Source organism: Pinus tabuliformis, chromosome 2_2 (assembly GCF_031772625.1).
Source record: "Pinus tabuliformis cultivar Carrire ecotype Pingquan chromosome 2_2, CPIR1, whole genome shotgun sequence".
In the NCBI taxonomy this organism is placed as follows: Eukaryota; Viridiplantae; Streptophyta; class Pinopsida; order Pinales; family Pinaceae; genus Pinus; species Pinus tabuliformis.
The window spans coordinates 1,307,109,573-1,307,129,305 of NC_142300.1; positions in this window are offsets into that span (position 1 = coordinate 1,307,109,573).

Sequence of the window (19,733 nt, forward strand, 5' to 3'; positions counted from 1 at the left end):
CAAATTCTGGGCACTTTTTTGGTTGTAACCATCTATCTGGCAACTCTACTAGAGGCCGAACCTCTTGGCAACTCCACATCATAGTTCTGGCTCAGTTTTTGAGGCATACTTGGAGAAATCCTCAGAAGCTACAAGCTGACCTAGTACTTGACCCTAAAAAAATCATCAAATAGAGAAAGGTATTGCAGAAAGGAGCATTAGGTTTAGGTAAACCTAAACAATCTCCTATATATCTTCAAGAAAGGCCTGTAATAGAACAAATATATGTTGAGAGTATAGCTTCTAATACTAGCAGCAAAGAAAAACTCTTAGAGACTCATAAAGCTCCATATTCTTTAGGTTTTCCTTTTATTATATGCCCAAAGGAAACCTTACCTCCTATCCATCATACTCCTTTAGTCTTATCAATCACTCCTCAGCCCTCTATCATTCAGACTGCCAGTACTCTTTTAGCCACCAGAGCTATGGCGGGTCCACAAGCACCTACCAAAATGGAAATAATCATAGTTGCTAGGTATGGACCTCTAATACTACCCACTCCTTTCAATGCCATGCCTACTAGAGAATATCAGAAGTATATGCCTAATTTCACTGGAAGTGAAGGTGTTTTAGCTGAAGAACATCTTGAGTCATTCTATAGCTATGCTGATAACCTGGACATTAGTGAAGATGATGCCTAGATGAGAGTCTTTGTCCAAGGCCTAGATGGTGAGGCTAGAAAATGATTCAGAGGACTAACCCCAAGATCTATAGCAGATATTGAGGCATTAGATGATGCATTCCTAAAGCATTGGGGGGATAAGAAGGATCTCCTTTACTACCACACTGAGTTTGGGAACTTAAAGAGGAAAAATTGTGAGCCGTTGTCTGATTTTAATAAGAGATTTAACCGCATGTACAGCAAGATACCAGCTAAAGTGAAACCCACCACTACCTCTTCTAGACTCATCTATGCCAGCGCCTTTGATTCTAACTTCTCTTTTCTGTTGAGGGAGAGGCAATGTGCTTCTTTGGCTGATATGCAAGATGCATCCCTAGAAGTAGAATCAAACATCATGGCTACAGAAAAGCTCAAAGGTAATGCGAATAGAAGGAGACAGAGGGGCGAGCCTTCATCATCCTTTGATCCTAAGATAGATAAAATGACCAAGATGATAGAATCATCAGCCTATGAAGTTTCCAAATTAAAGGTTGAGTAGCATTCTAGGAAAGGAAGGGTTCCTAATTTATCTTTTCTCCTCCAAATCCAAATCAATATGGAAAGGAAAATGACCAGTTGCAGATCTTGCAAAGGAACAAAGATGCCAATGAAGACCAAAGGGTGAAGACCCCTTTTCAAAATGCAGTCATGGAAGAAGAGAAGTTTGAGGAAGATGATGAGATCCATTGTATGGAAGACAGAGGCAGCACCACTTTTTTAACCAAAGCTACCTATGAGAAGTCATTATTCGATGACCGGATCAACCAAGAGTGGGACGGTGCAGTTGCTCTACAAACTGATGATCAACAAAGATAGAATCGGAGGTCGATGATGAATAATGTCAAGGTAACTCCTGTTCATAAAGTTTTTCTCCCTACAGAAGGACAATCTAATAAGTAGAAGCAACTAGCAGTTGATCTTATCATCCTCAAAGCTCCAGCCATAGAGGTAAGAGGCCTTGACAAGTCCCCTTCTTCTTTCAGTTTTCAATCAGAAATTCAGAAGCTAAGAATACCTATGCCTCTGATTGAACCAGTGAAGAATGAGTCCTTCAAGAAATCTATCCTTGAGGCTCTTGAGCCTAATGCCATCCAAGCTTCCATTGACTATGTAAATCTGCAAGATGACCAACCAGCTGTTATTCTCAGCCCAATGATTGAAAATTGTGAAGACAACTCCCCATCATTCTTTGCTCTTTGACTATTTATGATAAAATACTTCATAATTGCCTTCTAGACACTGGAGCCAACCATAATCCAATGCCCAAGGCTATCATGGATAAGCTCGGTCTTGACATTACCAAGCCTTATCAGTTGGCCTCTACGCAGCTTAAAAAACCAGTTTTCCAGATCACAGAGGAAGAAGGCCCACAGATTTGGGACATGTTCTTTAATGGGGCTTGCTCTAAGGAAGCTGCAGGAACAGGCGAAGTACTTGTGTCCCCCACAAAGGAATAAATTGATTCATCTTTTATATTAACTTTTCAGGTCACAAATGACACAACAGAGTATGAAGCAGACCTTATCATTCAGCAGGTGTACAAAACCTTCCAAGAAAAACATCCAATGCTGAAAACATATAGAGAGGAGGTAAAATATAGACCATCTATGCCTAATAATATCAAATGTTGGAAATTTTTTGAAGTAGATGATCAAATCAATAGGCTTTTGCAAGTCTTTGATGATTTCGCTGATATGCACATTGACCAAGAGAAAGAAACCTTTGATAGAAAAGCAAAAAGGGTCAATTTTCAGTTTGGTGATTGTTTTCTCAAAAGGGATACATTAAAGGAAGGAGGAGATGTTTTTAATGGCCCAGTCAATGGGCTGTTCTTCAAACTTTATTTTAGTTAAGGCTTTTAAGCCTTGGTATTGTAAATATGTTGTTTTCAAGTTTTTATTTCATTCTAAATAGACTTTATTCCCAATGCAACACTAGGAGGAAGATTTGATCTTGTTTTATAGGAAAGGCATTGATCTATGATCCTTGAAACTTCACAGGGAGGATTTCATCCCCAGAAGGAGCCAATGTTAGCTTTGTTGGCGTTTGGCCCAAAAATGGATCCAAAACACTCCCAAAGTCTCCAAAGTTTGCTTAAAATCATGCAAATGGATCCAAATATGCTCCAAAGCACTCCCTAAGTCTGCAAAAGTGCTTAAGATCATCCAAAGATCGAAACAAGCGAGGGAGGAGAGCCCTTGGAAGGGCAGAAATGCACTATCGGGAGGCAAAAAATGCATTAAAACAATCAAAAAACCATTATCGCAGGCTTAAAATTGAGAAGGCATAGTAGTCGTTAGATCTGGCCGATCAACAACCCAGATCTAAGCGGTGGATCACATCAGCACAGGCGAGCAGTGGTAATCGGCACAAGACACTGTTGATCAACGATCACCGATGATCGGATCGACGGGTGGAAATCAGTGGTTATCGGCGCAGACAGTATGCAATGAGTGATCGCGATCAACGATTCAACATGGACTGTTGATCACATGTGCAGATCAATGACCCACATCACATCGGTGGATTGCAATTGGGAAAACCAAGGGGGCGCAACCTTTACATGTATATGTGCGCGATGCGATAAGACCCGGACCCGATGGGTTTTGGAAGCAAATTGTATAATCTTTCAAATCCACAAAAGCCCATTTTCAATGTATTTTTGTGTGTTTTCGTTGTTTAAATGAAATACAAAGGAACCTTGGGGCAGTGCGACTTGCGATAACCCGAAGGGCGGACCCGATAGAGGAATTAATCATTTTTTAGGATTGTTGAAGTCCGAAAGAAACAGAAATGGGTGAGTTTTTTTTCAGTATTGCATCATTTCTCTGTTTATAACAGGAAGCAGTCATTGTTTTCATTTCAAAGGGAAAATAGAGGCCTGAGGACCCTTTCCACCTCACAGCATAGTCTAGGAGACAGTTTTCCAGGAAAACAGGGGCTGGAAAGTGATCATGGAGCCACAACAAGTGAAACTTGTCCAAACAAACAGAATGGTCATGGAGCAGACAGCGCAGCTTGCCCAAAACATCAGAAGCATCAATGGGCCAGCATACTCATCAAAACCAACATCATGGGGAATCTTTGGCATGAGAGAGCTCCTATACAACACAACAAACTATCCAAAATATTTGAATACGGTTATTCTTTTGTCAGAAGAAGAAACCTTTGGTCCATGCTAGTGTTACACTAAAAAATGTCACCATGACTATTTACAGTTAGTATGGCTCTATCAACGGTCATGCTACCCTCTTAGGCAAGTATTATGCCTCTGCTCTCCATGTCAAACTCCAAAAAAGAGAGAAAGTCTTTATAAATGTATTTATCTCTGGGGACGCAGGTTCTCTCAACCTTACCTGCGAGGATGCACCCAATGTTCACAAAAGCTGCATCTTTGGACGCTTTGTATGTAAAGGGGCAGGTGCGTCCCCCTGTAAAGGTTAAAATGCGCAAGTTTCATCTTTAAAAAGTCACTTGTGGTCATTTCTAGAGCATTCTAGAAGGTTGTTCGACGTGTATTGAGCGCCTCCAGATGGTTCATGCACTCCTACCAAAGAGGAACTTATCCCATCAATAAGGGAGCTATCCCATCCAAAGAGGGGATTATCCCATTGATGGTGGACCTGATTAACTTCATCTTGAGCACTATAAATACAGGCATTGGGCCAGAAGGAGAGGGGGTTGGAAGCTATACATTTCTAAGGGTAAATGCTGCAGGAATTAGGACTCCCATTTAGAAGCTTGTGAGGAGAGATTGCTATCTTTGCTTGTTCTATTTGGAAGTGGGTGAGCTTTGTCAAAGTAAAGGAGAACTCTTGATGGACCCTGGGAGGGACTTGCACAACACCAAGGCTCAGGTTGTATTTGTTCCTTTTGTTACCTATTAATGCAAATGAGTCCATTCTTCTCAATAACTTGTTATTTATGAGTTGTTTCATGTACTCCTTGGTCTATGTGTTAAATATGTTTTATTCTATGAGATTATCAAGTGCTATTTAATCGTTTGATTGTTAGTGTATGCAGGTTTCAAAGTGAAGGAGGAGCTCATCCGGATCAGTGGAGCTGGACTGCTACAACAGCGTTGGATTATAGGTAGGATCTAAACACTTGATTTCTTATATAGTAAATGCATGTTTAGAGAAGGATTGCTCTTGTTTGTCTTGTTTGTCACTAGAGAGTCTTAGGCTCCTAGGGAGGTTGGTTGTGTCCGCACAATCGACTCTTTCCGCCTGACAGCTAGCCTAGTCAGAGATCAAACAGTTAAACAAGATAAACGGATAGATTTAGACCTCTCAAGCCTCAGAAGGCTCAGATGATTGTAAAGAAATATAAATAACTGAAAGTAAGATGTAATACAGGTTCAACTTCTGGAGACTATTGAGACTTTTCTACTCAAGATTCTCATCTTCATTCATTAGTAATACAAGCTTCTTTTGTTGTTATATTTTCAATGTCCATTTTCTCTTCTGCTTGAAGCTTGCACTTGAACAGGTCGTTCATGTTTCTTTTGTGTGTAATTCTAGATAACTGTCATCTTATCTCTGCGTTGATGAATTAGATTTGCAAGCTTCTTTACTGTCTGTAGCTAGCCATTCATATGTGGTCATATATGCATCTTCTGGTATTCTGTTTTGCTATCTGTAGCTAGCCATTCATTTATGTTTATGTATGCATTTGCTAGTATGGTCAGTATTCTCCATCCATTCACTGAATCTACAAAATATTGAGCATTAGTGGTCTAAAGCCTTGTAAGCTGAGGGTGTTCATGCATGTCTTGAGTAAAAACATAGTTGAAATGGTTATCTGGCTTGATCCAAACCATCATTTATACCAATAGCTCAGAGAACAATATTGAAGATTATATGTTACCAGGCATCTCCAAGCTGCAACCTAGGAGAGTTTCTTGGAGTGTTAACAGTAACATCACAACTATAAACCATTCTTGATGTTGCTTTGGAGCTATGTTGAAGCTCACTTGATCCAACTATACCTTAAATCTCTAATCAAATTCGCATACAAACTTAGTAGGTTTCTGTTTAATTTCTTTCAACTCAGTGATGCACTGCGACTGAGACTGTGGTTTCTTAAATTCTTTGATCAACGTTGCTTTAATATCTGCAAATGTTCTGATATGATTATTTGAATACTTCATATACCATGTCAATTATCTATCTTGGAACGTCATAATGAGCTGTGCTTCCTTTATATTTTCATCGTTGATCTTCTTCAGGGTCCATACAGCTTCACATAAAAACCAAAATTGTTATGGATCCTCCGATCTAGTTCCTTTGAAATCAGGAAACTTAATATCATAAGCCATATTTCTTCATGGAGGGGCATGGGGGGCAGCAGGAGAAGGGGGAGGGGGAGGGGCAGAGCTGAAAACACCCAGGCTATTGCTGGATTCTGGCTTCTGTGAATTCTCAGGATGGGAAGGTGAATACTGCAAAGTTACCTGGGGTTTATCAGGGTGGCTATCTTCTCTTTCACTTTCAAATTCACTCAAAAGATGACTATACTCAGTTTCTACAAAGGTATTTGGGTCTTGTCCATGAGCTCTCTTTTTGGTATCTACTCTATATCTCTTCCCACTTTGCATTACTCTGATCTCTAGGTCAGATTTATTCTCTTTTCTTCCAAACATAAGTAAACTAGCAATCTGGCTGCATCTGTAAAATTCCCTTTTATCACAGAAGCATCTTCATCCAAAGTTTCAAAGACTTCAAATACTTACCCCATGGTCCTTTGAAGAATCATCATTCTGCTTCGCTGTAGGACATAGTCGAGTCTACTGCAAACTCAGTAATGAATCCTCCCAAGATGTTATCAATCCAGAAATCTGTCAAGAGTTGCACAGTGAAGACATGAAATGGAAAACCAACACAAGAGGAGCTCATAGGTGCAGATCACCAGGAGCTCCTACAAGAAAAATTCCACACGGGCTTCACATTAATCTGCAATATTAAATAGATACAATTTGTTAGGGACAAAAAATCATATCCCTAAATAATAGGAACTGAATGACTAAGAAAAGTAGAATGCACAACTACGTAACAACAATAACCTATTCTCCATTAATTTTAACACTCCCCCTTAATGGAGAAAGGGTTCTTAAACACACCTAATATGTCCCTTAACAACTCAAACTTCAGTCTTCCCAGAGGCTTAGTAAATATATCAACCATATTATCACAAGAATTACAATATTCAACACAAATTTCTTTGGACTACACCTTTTACCTAACAAAATGACATTGACTGTCTATGTGCTTAGTGCTTTTATGAAACACAGGATTATAGGCCAATTTGATGGAACTTTGATTATTGTAATTGATAACCGTAGCTTATGTTTGTTCTTCTCTCACATCTTGGAGAAGTATGCACAACCAAACAACCTCACATGCTGCTGCACACATAGCTTGATATTTTGCTTCTGCTAAGGATAAGGCTACAATATGTTGCTTTTTGTTGCACCAAGAGATGACCTCGGACCCAATGCTAAAGGCGTAGCCTGTAATTGATCTTCTATCATCTAAATTTCTCGCCCAATCAGAGTCTGTATAACCTGTCAAGCTAACATTAAATGAGTTAGAATACAAAATACCAAAGTCTAAAGTTCCTTACAGATAACTCAGTACTCTTTTCGCTGCAAGCCAATGGTTCTCATGAGGTTGAGTCATGAACTGAATCAAAACACTCTCTGCATAAGATAGATTTGGTCTCGTTGTCAAATAAATAAGACTACCAACCAACTGTCTGTATAATGTTGCATCTACATATTTCGAACCATCATCCACCTGAAGTTTGTTGTTCTGTTGTAAAGGCACAAATGCAGCCTTGCACTCATCCATTTTGAATTTAGTCAATGAACTCTTAGCATACTTACCCTGGGACAAGATAGTTTAGCTTCAATCTCTCCAAACTTCTAGACCCAAACAATAATGCATTTCTCCAAGGTCTTTCATCTAAAATTTCTGTGATAACTGATGTTTGATTTCTTCAATGAGATTGTCTGCACTCTCTGTCATGATCAGATCATCTACATATAAATAAATCTAGATTATCTTCCCCTCATCATTAAACACAGTATACAAATTAGGATCATTTTTGCTCCGTTTATAACCATGCATGATGAAAAATGAATCATTTTTTTCATACCAGGATCTAGGAGTCTGCTTTAAACCATATAAAGCTTTCTTTAATCTACATACTAAATGCTCTTCTCCCTTCTTAACAAACCCCTTAGGCTCCACTAAGTACACTTCTTCTTTTAAATCACCATTTAAGAAAGCAGATTTAACATCTAATTGATGTATTTTCCAATGATTCTTAGTGGCTAAAGCAATAATCAATCTAATAGTATTTAATTTTGCAACATGGGCAAATGTTTCCTCAAAATCAATACCTTCTTTATGGGAATACCCCTTTGCAACCAAACTCGTAGCTTATCTTGTGATAGAATAAATCCAATTGTCTCATTTGTACTCTAGGAAAGCTCCTCTTAAAGGAGAAGCACGAGCTCGTGTCCGAACCAGTGAGGGGATCAATCCCCCCTTGTTGGGAACGACGCCAGACACGCACGTATTACAAACGGTAAACCTCGGATTAACCATTTTCGAGGAGCCAGGGGTCACTTGTCGGTAAACCTTGGATTATTGTCAAGGAGCCGGCAAGGGGATTGAGCTTGCTACTCTGCCCTTGCGTGCTGTCGGAGTTTAGACTGTTCCCCCAGGTGCATTTGTTGCGGTTGGTAACCTTAGTGACTATTATCTTTAGGATTCTACCGAGGTGACGGTGGAGGGAAGATCCCACTGTACCTGGAGCAGACGTCGGCTAGACTCACTTGGATTTTCTGGGGGGTTCACTTCACTCGAGACGGTTAAAGTGGAGGAACTTGGTCCAGTCTATTCATTAAGCAGGTTGCCGGGGTAACTGTTCCACCCGCCACTTCTGTACTGAATCCAGCGATGTTGGGCTTCATCACCAACTAGCGCTTTCGGTCTGGAAGGCTACTGTTTGTGCTTGGTTTGACGCCCTAGATTATTTAGGCGTGTGATTCAAATTTGTTTGGTTCTTAGAGACTTTAGGTGGTTTGATTTGAAATTTTATTTTGTTTTCGTGTGTAGTAGTTAAAAGTTTTTAGCTGTGGCGGAATTACCGAGACAGTCCCGTAGACTTCGGGGCCAGTCTCCTGAAGTTGTTTCTGTGGCCGAATTTTTGAGAAGATCCCGTAGACTTAGGGGATCACCTCCTCGAGACGATCCAGGTAATCTAGAAGGTTTAAAGGTCCTTGTAACTCCTCCTAGTGGTAGGAGAGTAGGTTCACCTGAAGAAGGAGAATCTTCCTTGGTAGTCCATTCAGATTACCAAGGTTTAGAGACAGGTTATAATCCCGAAGCTGTTACAGTTTCTGAGCTTGTTGGTAGTTTTTCGTCTGCTAGTGATACAGGCGAAGAACCTGAAATATCTGAACTTGTTACTCCGACTTCTAGTGTTCCTGATTCACCGAGAATAGAAAGAATTATCACCGAAAATCTTCCTACTGGTTTGATTGCTATCGAAGAACTTGCTCCAGAGGAAGAAATAGGCGTCTCTAACCTTGAAGATCAACTTACTATTGATCTAAGGGAGCATGAATCTATCTTTTACAGTCCTCCTAGAAGTACTACTTGGTACCTTTCGTTAACCAATTATTTAGACAACTTTGGGCTAGGTTTTTCTACACCTCGTACTCCTTTTCCACCTGGAGGTATTCATACTCCTGTAAATATGTCTGGTTAGTCGTCTGTGTTTACTCAAAGTCCTGAATCTTTCTTACACGGCGGTCCTTCTGTTCCCACCGGGTATCAATCACTTTCTGGTACCTTTGCGGGGGCATCTCCTCAACCCGTTGATCATGGGTTATTAGTTGGAAACAATGGTAATATACCATTGGGTGTAGGAGACATTTACATGATGTCAGGTTCAGTTCCCGTTTCCCAACCTCAAGGTGGCCAATTACCGCCTGGGGGGCAGCCTCAGTTAACGCCTGGGGGGAAACCTCAAGGTACACCATTTGTGTCTGGGGGGCAACCTCAAGGTCAGTATGCGCCTATGGTGCAATACATGCCTCAAGGTCAACCCCAGCCTCAATATGTACCCCAGGGTCAACCTCAGTATCAATATCAACCTCAAGGATGGCAACCTCAAGGATGGCAACCCCAAGGGTATCAACCCCAAGGGTATCAACCTCAAGGGTACCAACCTCAAGGTCAAGGTCAACCCCAGTATCCGTATTTACCTCAAGGTTATCAACCTCAAGGTCAATACTCGAGTCAAGGTTATCAACCGCCCCAAGGTCAGTCATATATTCCAAGTATGGGAACTGCACCTTACAATTATCAATCCTATCCTCAATCCGGTTATGGATCTCAGTATCCTCAACCTGTTACGGGTCAATACCCTGGAATGTTAGTGTGGGATCCATCACAGGGTCAACAGGTGTTGCAGCCAAGTATGCAGTTGGTACCTCAAGCTGGACAACCCGTAGTTTCTGGTCCACCCCAGTAACCACAACCTGTCCAGTCAAATGTTCAAACTTCTGTAACTTCGGTAGTTACTCAGCCACCAATTGCACCTAGTACTCCATCTCAAACGGCTGCTGCAACTACCACCACATCTACCATACTTACTTCTAGAGTATCGACAGCTCCGGTTTCTACTGTCTCTGTAACCACTCCTCAGACATCTTTACCGTTGTCTGGATCTACGATTCAAACCACCGTCTCGATGCCTGCAGGACAGCGTGGTATAAGTACGGTTGTCACTACTCAACCTCAATTTGTTCACCAACCGTACCAGGGACAGTACCAACCTGGGCAAGCTGTCCAACAACCGGTTTACCAGTATCAACCGTATCCTGGGTACACTTATCAACAACCTCAACAACCCCAGTACGGTCCGGTTAATCCTTGTTTTCCAGGAGGATATAATATCCCAAATGCGACTCCTGTTCCTAGTTATCCTGGATATCCTTCTCTTGGGGCTGGTATTGTGACCCAGAGTTTTAGAGATCCTAACCGGCAGTTACCGTTTATCGCAACTTTGGATTTACCAGACTTGACGCGCCTAACGAACGATCCAATTCAATATCTTCAGTTCTGGCCGCCAATGCCAAATAAGTTGCCCAGTGATATACCCAAGTTCGAAGGTAAGTCTGGAGAGGATCCGTCCAATCATGTGATGACTTACCACCTCTGGTGTGCTTCAAATTCTATCTCGGATGATTCGATCCGCTTACGTCTTTTCCAGCGTACACTCATTGGTCTCGCGGCCAAGTGGTACATTGAGTTACCACGGGCCTCTTTTTACAATTTTAGCCAGTTAGCTACCTCCTTCTTAACTCACTTTCAGTTGCCGGTCAGATACGATAATGGCACGGAGTTATTAACTTCACTAAAACAATCAACGTCCACGTATATTTCTGATCACATTCATGAGTGGAGACGTTGAAGAAGGCTAGTGAAAGTTTTTATCCCGGACCAAATCTTAGCTGAATGGTTTGTTAAATCATTATTACCAAAGATTACTGAAGATGTAGCTAAGGCCGGAGTAGTTACTGAGGAGCAAGTCATTGCTCAGGCGCAATACCTTGACTTAGTTTACACTCAGTCGGGTACGTTACACGAAAAGATTCTGGATCTTCCAAAGTCGAATCAAATTGCTGCTGCTCCTTCGGGATCTCATGCCGCTGATGGTATGATTGGTATCGTGAATACGAAGAGCAAGAAGAAGTCTTCCAAGGCTTCAACTACTCCTATTATCACTTTGCCTGATTCCCTGACAGGAGAGTCTTCTCCTGAACTTACCGCCGATATCCACACTGTAGAGTCATCTACGGCTAAATAAAAAAACGGTGGAAAGAAGAAAGGAAAGAAGAAGGCTAAAGCAGACAAGGCTCCGAAGGAGAAAACAGAAAAGTCGGAAACCAATGACGAAAAGCGCAAACCTCGATATCCTTGTCTTATTTGTGAAGAGGATCATTTTACGAGAGATTGCCCTCATCGGGCCGAGGTTGTGAAAATCGTCAAAGGTTCTCCCACTCCTGCTGTGTTAAAAAATCCATTTCCGGAGCAGGAGAATAAGATGATAGGTTCTTCCTCGAATGCCAGTGAAGAACCCATTTTGATGATGTCTCATGTGAGGATTGCGACTCGATCGCAAGATTATGGTAGTAAGAATCCTGTTGATGGTAAGGAAGCAAAATCTTCTCACTCTAACCCATCAACCTCAGCTCCTGGTTCCGATCCACTACAGATCGAGAAACCTAACCCGGACTTAGTAATTAAACCGCCCGCCAAGGGTGTACTTCGAAGGTCTGCTTTCAATCCACATGCGAGAGCAGCCCAGAATTACAACATTGTTGAGGACTTAGCTGTTTCACCCTCAGCAATGTCGGCATTAGAAGTGCTGCAATCATGCCCAGCACAACGAAAATTACTTTTGTCGGCTATCGGAGCTGTTGATGTTCAGGACCCGAATCTAATAATCTTCGATCTAGAAAATAGTACACCACGTCTCCCCCACCAAATGGCTTTCCAAATCCCGGTGATAGTCAAAAACAGGCCTATTCATCGGACTGTGATTGATGAGGGAGCCTCTACGTGTATTATGTCGATTCAATGTTGGAGATCTCTTGGTTCTCCTTCGTTGAACCAATCCCCCACCATCCTTAAGGCCTTTGATGGCCGTGGGTTCCGTCCGTTTGGTATTCTACAAGAATTGCCTATAGGGGTAGAAGGTAAAACCGTTAGTCTGGATGTGGAAGTGGTTGATGCCCCTCTAGACTACAACCTTCTTTTGGGTCGAAGTTGGTCATATGCTATGACAGCGGTCGTTTCATCGGTCTTCAGAGTAATTAAGTTTCCATATAACGGTAAGATCGTGACTATTGATCAGCTGACATACTTTTCATCCGACCCAGCCTCTTCAGAGAGTATCCAGCATGTCGGTAAGACGACAATCCCTTATAGGGACGTTGGCGTAGGTTTAGTTAAAGATTCCGGTTTACTGGGAACTTTTCCTCTCCCTCCACTCAGCGTAGATTCTTCATTTGCATCCATTCATATGATTACATCAGAAAACATTATTTATGATGATCCTTGGATTGTCCCATCTGAATCTGAGATAGACTCATTCGGTGATGCTATGCCTTTGAGTCCATATGAAATTGCTTATGAAGCTGTCATGTCTTTTACCGACTCGCGTTCAACCCAAATCGACCAAATGAATGTGGTCAGTGAAGAATCACTTTTCACCTCAACCTTAGAACGGATAGCATTTCCCGAAGTCGTGTCATCTGACGAACAACTTCGCGAAATCCTAAGTGTAGACGATCTACCATGGGAAGATCTCCATCACAGATCTTCGTTTTTACCTAAGGATGATGCATTTGAAAATGATTTTTCATCTATCTTTACCGCTGAATATGTCAAAGACGCTCAGGATCCAACGAAACATTCTGATTCAGAGTTGAATTTAGGGAATATTTCTCGTACTATTCCCATTGATATTTCAGTGAAGCCCGGAATTGAGGAGAACATTCATATAGGTGCCGCATGTACAGAAGATGAAATCCAAACTTACAAGGCCCTATTCCAAGAATTCCGCGATGTGTTTGCCTGGTCTTACGAGGAAATGCCGGGAATCGATCCTGCCATTGTTGTTCATGAAATAAAGACCTACCCGGATGCTAAACCCGTCCGGCAACGGTTGCGTCAAATTCACCCTCGAAAAGCGGCTGCGATTAAAGCAGAAGTCGAAAAGCTGTTGAAAGCAGGTTTCATTTATCCGATCCCGTTAACGGATTGGGTATCGAATATTGTTCCGGTCAACAAGAAACAAGGAACAATCAGAATCTGTATCGACTATAGGGATATAAATCGAGCTTGTCCAAAAGACAACTATCCTATGCCTTATATCGATCAAATTATTGATGATTGTGCCGGAAGTGAAATGTTTTCCTTTATGGATGGTTTTTCGGGCTATAATCAAATCAATATTCTACCTGCCGACCAACCAAAAACGGCATTCATTTGTCCATGGGGGACATTTGCTTATTGCAAATTACCTTTTGGGTTTAAGAATGCCGGGGCCACTTTTCAACGGGCGATGTCTTACGCATTTCATGACATCAAGCACATTGTGCAACCGTATCTCGATGATTTGCCTGCTCATTCATTACATCGAGCTGATCACCTTGTCCACTTACGAGCAATCTTTATGAGGTGTAGACATTATCGAATTCGGTTGAATCCCCACAAGTGTGTTTTCTGTATAGAAACAGGTCGATTGCTGGGATTTGTTGTTTCAAAAGCCGGCATTCGCGTCGATCCCTCGAAAGTCGAAGCTATCATCGAATTGCCTCCTCCTTCGAGTTTGCGCCAACTCCAAAGTTTGCAAGGGAAAGCGAACTTTTTACGCCGATTCATCCCAAACTACGCCGAGGTCACTAAAGGTTTTACACGGTTGTTGAAACAAAACGCTCAATTCTTTTGGGACGAGATTGCCCAACAATATTTTGATGCACTTAAACACGCGTTGACCCATGCACCGTTGTTGCATCCTCCCAACTACAACCAAGACTACTTCTTATACCTCGCAGCTTCGCATTCCACCATTGGAATGGTGTTAGTTCAAGAAGATGAATTCGGAGCGTAACATGTGATATATTATCTCAGTCGGACCTTAAATCCCACTGAGTTAAAATATTCGCATGTGGAGAAATTGGCCCTGGCAGCCATTCAAGCTGTCCAGCGTTTTCGTCACTACATTCTTCTCCGTAAAACTACAGTCATTTCGGAATGCAACCTTATGATTTACATTTTGACAAAACAACTGCTAGGGGGCAAATACTCTAAATGGATCGTTATCCTGCAAGAGTTCGACTTGGAGTTCGAGAAGTCCAAGTCTAAGAAATCCTTAGTTTTTGCGGAATTGATGTGTGATTTCCCGCGTGCTGACACAGAGACTGTGGCAGAGGAGTCCATTGCGGACGAATCTTTGTTTCTTATCAGTACTTTAGATCCGTGGTACGGGGATATAATCATCTATCTCCAAACCCAAACCTTTCGGCCTGAAGCTTCAAAGGCGGAACGTCGAAAAATTCGGTTTCAATCCCAGCAATACAAAATTATTGGAGATACACTTTATCGTCGTGGGGCAGACTTAGTTTTTCGACGTTGTTTAACTCACGAAGAGGCTGAGAGGGTTTTGAATGATTGTCACTCTGGAGCATGTGGCGGTCATATGTCTGGGTATGCCACAGCTCAGAAGGTGTTGCGCGCTGGCTATTTCTGGCCGTCTATGTTTAAAGATTGTATCATTGCCGTCCGGAAGTGCCACAACTGTCAAGTGTTTGATCGCAAGATGCGCGCACCACCTGCTCCTCTCCACCCTATAATTGCCGTTGGTCCATTCGCCAAATGGGGTATCGACTTTATTACTTGTAACCCTCACTCGGTCGGGGGGCATGCGTATATCATCCTCGCAGTTGATTATTTCACTAAATGGGCCGAGGCGATGCCTACATTCGACGCAAGCGGCAAAACAGCTGCAGTTTTCGTATTCAATCATATCATAACTAGGTTTGGTGTCCCACAAGCAATCATTACTGACCATGGGAGCCATTTTCGAAACATCATGATGACTGAGCTTACAAGCCAGCTTGGTTTGCGCCACGATAGCTCTACTCATTATCCGCAAGCCAACGGTTTGGTTGAATCTATCAACAAAGTTCTAGTTATCATGATCCGACGAACCATTGGTATTCATCGGTCGAATTGGCACAACATGTTATTTTCGGCGCTATGGGCATACCGAACCTCAGTGAAAACTTCAACAGGGTTCACTCCTTTCCAGCTAGTTTATGGCTTGGAAGCTGTGTTACCCATTAAATGCGAAATCCCATCACTTCAAATGGCTGTCGAATTACTTCCAGCTACTTCCGAAGAGGAGAAGCGTTTATTGTACTTAGCTAAATTAGATGAGACTCGACGTGACGCTACATTGGCAATCGAGACTCACGCGAAGTGAATGAAAGCTCAGTATGATAGAAATGTGACCCCTCGAAGTTTTTCGGAGGGAGACCTAGTGCTACTATATGATCAAGCTAACGATAAGCTAGGTGCTGGAAAATTCGTTCCTATGTGGCATGGACCCTACATTGTAAAGCGAAAGCTAGCAAAAGGGGCTTATGAGCTGGTAGATTTTGATGGGGACTCTTTGGGTAAACCCAGAAATGGACTTTACCTAAAGAGGTATTATGCTTAAATGGTGGGTATGGAGAATTTTTAGTTAGGTTAGGTTTTCTTTCTAGCTAGTATGTTTGTTAGTTAGTCAGTGTTCTTAGCTTAGAGAGTGTGTTTTTCGTCGTTATTCTGGCTTATCTTGGTTTTACTCTTGATATTGCAGATGTCGACGCCTCTCCAAACATACATTGGATTTGCTGATGGTGCTTGTCGTAGTACACGGAATATCTCTTCCGCAGCTTGGGTTATCTATTCACCCTCTGACGAGTTAGTTTCTATGCATGGGGTAAGCCTCGGTCAAACAACGAACAACATTGCAGAATACAGTGCAGTGGTTGAATTATTATCCGAATCTATTTCATTTGGAATTCGACGTTTGATAGTGAGGTTAGATTCTGAACTTGTTGTATTACAGCTTAATAGAGGTTATGCCATTAGAAATCCTGTGTTATTAAGGTTGTTTTTGAGAGTGCGTCTCTTGGAACGTGAATTTGATTACATTGAATATCAGCATATTCCAAGGTCTTTAAATACATTAGCAGATGCAATTGCTTCTCGAATGTTGGACAAACATTTACGATAATCATGCAAGTAAATTTAAAAACATTTCATCACATATGTTAAACAAGATAAGCCGGTAATAGTGATATATATATAGATAGGAGTGTGTCAAAAAATATACATCGTCTTCGATCATAGGTTGAAAAACACCTTATGATCGGCAAAAATGATAAAGTACAAAAAGTCAAAAATGTCACATGTGTCTACAAAGTGACTAGCCAATCACTGGTGATGCTCCCTATACGACACCACTGCACGGGCTACCTTACACAAAAATCTCCTAAATGGTCCAGGGACTGCAACTACATAGCGCTGAAGTCTGATAGGAATATCATCTATGGTAGTCTCAGGCATATCCGCCGTCAGACGCTCTAGATCCTGCTCCAACTCAGCTAGTGACTCTGCAGCCGCGTCCTGTGGAGCCGGTACCGGTGCAACTGGATGTCTCCTCTCAAAAGGCCGGAGGTTGGCTGGGCGCTGTGGACCAACATCTGCATTTTGAAAATTTTACTGTCAGTTTTGAGACGATATATATAAAAAACAAAAAAAATACATAATTTGAAAACTTGTGAAAAATAAAGTACCTCTGTCATCCCATTGTTCTCCCTGTGGAAGAACCATGTCCGGATCACCTCGAAAATCTACTCGGCATACGGAAAGTCCTGGATCGAAAAAACCTGGTCCTCTAACCAGTGGAAATAACTATCAGAGAATCGAACAATCGCCGCGCCCTCATCAGGATGCCGGGCCATCACCGCAACCCATCGTACCAGCTTTGGCTCCCGAGGACCCAAGATATCAACAGTGAGTTGCTGAGGGATCAGCATCAGAACTCTCTCTAAGGCAAAGCTCACGATTAGAGGCCCATATCCAAAGGTCTTCAGTCGTCCATTCTTTGCCCTAGTCAGTTGGCTCTTCATGTTAGCCGACACAGCATCACACCAGTTGAAAATGGTGCCTTGGTAACAGTCAATCGCCATTCGCATTTGGGACCCAGAGGCAATATGTAAAGCGGCTGCACCGCAAATTCTGGTAACCGTGAAAGCTATAACTTTGAGTTCACGTAGAGAGATGTGTTTGATTTCCACGCCTTTCGCATGGTGTTCATTGGGTGTGCACCAATCTGCCCGGAGACTAGCAAGGGATTGGCCACCCGGCCTAGTCCCGGCTAGATTGAGTTGCTCGCCTCTATTTGGCAGGCCAGTGAGAAAGTATACATCAGAGGGCTCTATCTCGAGCTGATGCCCTCCGATGTAAAAGCATTGCTCTTGAACGTTCCATCTCTCAACCAGCCATTCCAAGAATCTCACCTGAGCCCTCATGCCAGGTATGGCCCAGTATTTATATAACCCGCATGCTTTTAGGGCATCAATGGAAGGTTGATGTTCAATTGCAGCTAAATCAACGTCTTCGTGCTCTCTTTCTCTCCAATCCAACATGGTGAGTGCCCTACACACCAAGAAACAATGATTAGAATTGATTTGGGGAAATTTGAATGGTTATTTGTGGAGATTGGGGTTTCAAATTCCGCCTTTCTCGGAGGACGCACCCCGCGTTTGGAACACAGGGCGTCGGGACACAGCTGGCCTGAAGGTGGGCTGCGTCCCCTGACCTTTTTCCTGTGTAGGAAAAAGTCGGGGGACGCAGGTCACCCGAAGGGCACCTGCGTCCACCGCAGAGCGCATTTTAAAACCCAAAACCCCCCAAAAATCAAAACTAAAACCTAAAACATAATTTTAATCGGATGAAATTGAAGAGTAGGATGTTGTAAAATACCTGTAAGAGACGGCGTTCGATTCTGATGGTCGGATTTTCCGCAGCGACCACGGGAAGTTTCTTGCCAAAAGCCCTTTTTTCAACCTCAACAGTAAAATGGTAAAAATGACATGGTAAAAAGTCTTTTTATAGGTTTTTTGGATGAATTTGTTCATTTTTCACCATGGAAGGATGCTTTTCGATGTATTTTTGCCTATCTTAAACAGGTATGAGTAATGTGTCGTTTTTGTGCAGGACAAAGGGATTTAGAGGGAAAATTGTCATTTTTCACGAACCAAAATATCAGAGTCATCTTTTAAGCCCTTTTCTGACTCCTAAAAAATGAAAATATTGCCGAGCGTTTCTTTTACACTCGTTAAAACGGAATTAAAAGACGGTCCCCTTATAGCTCTTTTCTGACCGTAAAATCAGGAAAAGATTGCCGGGTTTTTGTCGTTTCAAACTCGATACGGAAATAAAACGACGTGTCCTTGATCGCTTTTTACTTTTCAGGTCAGTGACACTAATGATGAAAGTACTCCTTGGTCGCAAGATCAAGCGGTTCCCCCAGGTATTATTTTATACTTTTTCGGGCTTGAGGGACACAAATCTACGAAAAAGTTCAACTTGGAGTCTTCTTAAGTTTTTCAGACTCTCTAAAATTGAAAAACGCCGAGTTTCTCCTATACTGGGCTCGTTAAACATTTCACAGTAAAGGACCTGTTCAATTACAAACAGGAACGAACCACTCCTTCCTAGGGTTCGGATCAAAACTAGGTTGGACTCATCCGAAGGATGAGCTTATAATCAAGCATATGTTATCCTCCTCAAGCTTGTTAAAAATAAAGAGGTACTTGCCAGAAATGGTGGGGGAAAAGAGAGAATAATGAGCCTATTTGTTACCTTTTGTCTCAGAAGAAACTTTATTACCACTCTTGAACACGACACTTTTCATTCACCTGGGTTGGGAAATCCTTTACCTCACAGTTGATCAAACCACTTTGAAAGTCTTCAGCCGGGTTCCGGGGATTAACTTTGAGTCGTTTATCACCAAGCCATCTGTTGTGTCGTTATGTGTTCAAGAGGCCTGCAAGCAAAACTTTCATCTGCAAAATACTTGTCATCCATTTGACCATCCCTGAGTCAGTCCTTACAGCAACATTTCTTCAACTTGAACAATGATTTCGTGTTGCGGGCTTGCCTGCAACGGGTCGCTTTCTATCGACATCGGCACATTATCTAGAGAGATGACTTAGAAATCGTCAGTACCTTGAAGTCTGCATGCATCAATGGCAGGTTTCTCGCCTTTGACGTCAGTTTACATCATTGACTTTCGATCGAAGGATTCTGTGAAATGTTCGACATCAACTCATTCATTCACATCTCATGGATTGTACTGGGTACTTTGAGAACCATTGACATTACTGGTG